The sequence below is a fragment of the Brassica oleracea genome, chromosome C3 (genome assembly GCF_000695525.1).
Source record: "Brassica oleracea var. oleracea cultivar TO1000 chromosome C3, BOL, whole genome shotgun sequence".
Classification (NCBI taxonomy): domain Eukaryota; kingdom Viridiplantae; phylum Streptophyta; class Magnoliopsida; order Brassicales; family Brassicaceae; genus Brassica; species Brassica oleracea.
The window spans coordinates 42,890,829-42,896,012 of NC_027750.1; the positions used below are offsets into that span (position 1 = coordinate 42,890,829).

At 32.9% G+C, this 5,184-nt stretch overlaps 1 long non-coding RNA gene across 1 annotated transcript; it reads right to left on the minus strand.

The window, feature by feature from the left end:
* Positions 1-817: 817 nt before the first annotated feature.
* On the minus strand, positions 818-2,314 carry LOC106332156. Its single transcript, XR_001268000.1, has 3 exons — positions 2,109-2,314; positions 1,398-1,620; positions 818-1,326 (listed from the first exon to the last, which is right to left on the minus strand). It is a non-coding gene; the product is annotated as an uncharacterized LOC106332156 (long non-coding RNA).
* Positions 2,315-5,184: the final 2,870 nt, after the last annotated feature.

Genomic DNA, 5,184 nt, shown 5'->3' on the forward strand with positions numbered 1-5,184 from the left:
GCCACGATTATCACCACGCTTTTGCCTCGTTAAATCCTTAGCTATTTGCCATGAATTGGCTACAAAATTTTCCTAGCAGATTTACCACAATATAGCAACGGAATATTCCCTAACTAACAGCCACTTATGAAATGTGTCAATTTTCGTGGCAAACTAAAACATTAAAAAATGTAAAATTGTAATTTAATATCAACCAATAAATTTTCAAATAACAAAAAATAATTAGAAAACAAAACACTAATATCCGAAATATTTCTAATTAAAATGAAGTCATACAAACAGACATTCATATGTTCTTACAGAAACAGAACATGCATATGTTCTAGCATACAAAGAACTTTCACAAGTTCTAATACCAAACAAAGAACATTAATATGTTCTACCAAAAAAGAACAGTTAATATGTTCTACCAAAAGCAAAGTTTTTAAAACCGGACCGGAAGCTGAACCAGAAATATTTTGGGCCACGGTTAAATATGGTTCGACCGGGTCAAACCTGGTTCAATAATATGGTTTAATATTTTTTTAGTATGTAAATATAATAAAAGTAATATTGGTAAACATGATGCATAGTTAAAATATAAATTAATTTTGAACATAAAATATTATAAATATAAATTAGTTTCTTGTTTATATGGATGGTTTATAGATTTTCGATAGTTTTAGTGGTTTTTATTGGTTTAATAACTTTGAAATATAATCCGGCTATGTGACCGGTTCATGGTCGAACCAATTACTAGACCAACCCGGCTATATAACCGGTTCACGGTCGAACCCGATCCAACCATCGGGTCGGTCCGGTTTTAAAAAGACTGACCAAAAGAGAGCATTTCATACGCTCTATATGCCGTTAGTCCTATTTAATACAAAAACAAAATTAAGCATAATGCTACTGGTTGAGATCATTCTCAAAGTATCCACCAAAAGACTGAGGTTCCATGTCCCCCAAGTTGATCGGAGTGGTAGCAGGAGCTTGTGTTTGGCGGTTTAAAGTTGGTGACTGCTGCTCCGGAGTTGCTTCCTGCGCTGGCTCCGCTGGATTAGTAGTTGTTGATTTGAGGACAACTGATGGATCAATCCCCTTTGCCTCCAGTAGCATTCGTGAGGCTTCCATGATAGCAGCAATCTCTGTGGCCATGGAGTTGATGTTACCTTGCATGGAGTTGATGCTACCTTGCATGGAACTCATGTTGCCTTCGATGGAAGTCACCCTTGTCTCCAATTGCATTGTGCGTGGGATAGCAGTTGAGGTGGAAGGCGTGGAATCACCATAATAACAATGAGCAGAGCCAAGGCCATAAACACGCCCTTTGTAAGGTGGGACAGCCTATTAAAAAAATTGTGTCAATCAAATAACCACAATGAAGTTTTAAACTTAATTAGTTACAAGCCATTTACCTCAATAAAAAAACTTATCAAGTTGTTGCGGTGATGGTGTTGTTGCAGGATGTATGAGAGGCATCTGAAGCCGGGATGGGGAAGCCATCAATTCTGCAATGCTGACATCTGGGTAGCGTCGAGGTCGTGGTCTTCTCACAGGAGGCGCAGCAGGACCAGCACCTCGTCCACCACCTCGGACAGGTCTGGGAGGTTGTTGGTTAAAGAGTCTTTGCATTTTGACCTGCATCGTAACAATATATAGACAGAAAGTTACAACAAACAAAAAGAAAAATTGCAAATAAGAACAAAGAGAACAGAGACTATTCAAAGGTCACAAGTTGACAAAATAAATAAAAAAATATAACAAGCTCAGATCGATTCAAAGACAAATCATCAAACGTAAGAAGAAGAATAATTACGAAGCAGCTAAACAGCAATTTCAATTTTCTACAGAACCAGAAGAAACGATTGTGAAAAATAAATATACAAGTCACTCGATTTTCAGGAAACGCTAGTAGAATCGAAAATCAAATAATGAACAAAAGTTCCCAAAATAAAAATCATGAAGGTATAATCAGAAAGAGGCAAAAGCGAGAATCAAAAAGAATAGAGAATTAAAAAGAGGCAAAGGCGTGAATCAAAGACACACAGGAGTGAATAACCAAATACAGAAAGAACTTGCATATAGATTATAAAAAAAAAATTAGAGGGGGAGAGACGAGAGCCTACTTGATCTAGAGTTGATGACATTGGCAGAACCTGGAAAAGATAGATTCTACGTCATTTTCTTCTCATCAAAATCGGAGGAGAAGAGATAGATTATATAGTTATTGGACTAAATGATGGAGCTTTATGGATCACGATTATGATTCGTTGACGTTACAGAGGAGAAGCTAAAGAGGTGAAAGCTGCTGGGTTTCTCCAAGGAAAAGGATCAAAAAGAAGTAGGCGACCAAAGCTATAGGGTTCACTGCAATAGATGATATGGCATAATATAACAGTGTGATTGGTCTGAATTAATTTGTCTAGGTGGCATAGCTAAACATTGAGTTTATTCTCTTTTTATTATTGTTAGATTTTAAAAAGCTAGTATTTATATCAAACTGATTCCTTTTAATTATTTTTATTTTGTTAGTTTACCATATTTTGTATGGACTTTTATTTTGTTTTGGAAAAATAGCTTTAGGAGGTTTTCACATTTTGAAAATAATAATTTAACGTATTATGTGTAGATACTCTTAATTGTTTATAACCTTTTATTTTATATAGTATAGACTTATAGAATGATATGTGATTAAATTCTTATAGTTTCTAAATAAAAGGTTTTGCATTTTTTTTTATAAACTATTCTATTAAAACTTAAATACATTTGAAAAATCACCCTTACTTCATTTTAGTATTTACACCTGTTGCCACTGACATTATCTCTACACATTTACTAATTATTAATAGATATATGTCATTCAAAAATCTTAACTAAACAATGGTTTTTTGCGTTTTCATTTCAGATGATATATATGTAATTTAGAAACGCTTTAGTAAGTTACTAGTATTGTACCCGTACTGCATACGGGAAAAGAAAATAATTAATTTATATGTTAAAAGAATATCTTTTGTAGAAAATTTTATTGCCGGATTCATGCTAATAACATTCTCCTCTACTTCTTTTTCGATGGACAAAGTGATTAATAATATTCTTCTCAAATTCATTTTACATTTTTAACTCAGTTACTTGGTTGCAGGCTTGTGTAGATTATTATCATCAAATATACGGAATCCAACTCTTGTATGTTTATATATACACACTCGTTACAGATGTGCTTAAATTAAACTAAACTTGATTTTCAATTTAAACAAAAAAAGGAAGAAATAACTCGATTTTCAGCTCCATCATATTAGAATTGACATCTATTTGCTTTATTAATACAAAACCATCTACACTGGAAGTATTTACCTCTAACAGTACATACTTCAATTATAGTATGGAGAATCCATATTCAATATGGACTCCAACTCTCAGGATTTCTTCTAGTTTGGGCAACAAATATTTCGCAAAATTCCAATTTTAATAGTGCAAACTGGTCTAAAATATCAATTATGAATTTTGTTTTCTTAAGATAATGTATTTTCTATATAAAATGGAATTTGACTATAGTTTCCCTACTTATACAATTTTAAATTATGTTGATTTAGTGAATAAACATTACAACGTTGATTCTTAGACATTACCACAATGATTCTTAGATTTCTTAGAAAACAGACTGGCCCATCTAAACATATAATATAGTTCTCATTAAACTAATCATAAATTTAATTATTAGTTTACAAAAAATAATCTTCATTCTTTCCTTAAATATAATCTTCGAAATTACCTAATGTAATCAAAATATATATGACAATTACCCTCTTACGTTTTTGTTTAATTTTATATTATTAAAATATAAAAAAAATTTAGATTTTTACTATATGTTATATGGGATTTTTTCAAATATGACCTAGAATTTCAAGTCAAACACAAAAATAACCTATGCGTTTTTTGATTTTTTTTTGCCTATTCACCCTAGAAATTTGAATTATTCACGAAAATGACATTACATTTTTTTTCTTTCTTTTTTTTTTGCATATGATTCTTTTACCTTATCATCCTCATATTCACCAAGTATTTACAATATTGACATTGCCATCAATACACTAACCACCATGAACAACCAATTTGAAGCTCTTAATTCACCAAAATTTCAATTTTGACTCTCCATATCTCATTACTTATGCACACAAATCACATGTCTTTCACTCTCTTTTCAAATTTATCCAAAAAAAACTAAGATTTTGATTCCAAGCTTTGTAAGGTTTATAGAGACATTGAAGCTCATGATTCGTGGTCATTAACGACTTGGTAGCTTTTGTAGTGAAGTACTTGGTACTTGGAGAAGCAAAACAAGTAATCTCACAGGCTCAAGATATGAAATCATGTTTTTTCTCAGATCTATTTGCGAAGACTTTCAGAAGACTTCGGAAAGACTTTCAGAAGACTTCGCTAGATGTATTCTCCATGAAGAAGACTTCTCTAGAAGTCTTCTAACTTTCTTTTATTAATAAAAAAGGCCGAAAATCCCATAGAAGAAGTCTTCTCGGATAAATAGGTTAGCTTTGCAATTGACCGAAGTTTGTCAGAAATTTGAGTTTTTATAGAAGACTTCTCGGGAAGTCTTCTCGGAAAAAACTTCTATAGAAGTGATACCACTCAAATTACCGTAAGGAGTGAATTACTCTCTCAAATAAGAGGTTCAGTTGCAGTACTTAGGGATCGAATCCACAAGGAGCTAGGGAACCTATTAAATCTAGTAAATTATTAATTCTAAGTGTTTGTTGTTTTATAGTTTAAAAGTAAATAGCAATCCTAATTGAGCAAGTCTATTGCTCGACTAACAAGATGATTGGGGTGTAACTTATTGGAAGATGTTAGATGCAGGGTTTCTATTTAGGTGTTGGAGATTATAATCCTATAGATGCCTAACAGTTGCATGCATGATATATTAGATCTCAACTCCTTAATCACAGTGATCAGCGATGGCAATGTTTCACTGCTTAACTAACTAGATCTTGGATCTCAACTGTCATCTTTTGATCACAAGAAAGTGTCGATCGATGGTCCTATAGGGATATCGATCGATACACCTTTCGCAAATATCGATCGATTGTCAGAAGACAATATCGATCGATGTTTCTAGTTAAGCCCTAGGCGCAGGTTGATAATGCTCACTAGTCCCCTTGATCAGCGGTTAGCATCTCTCTAGCAGTCCTA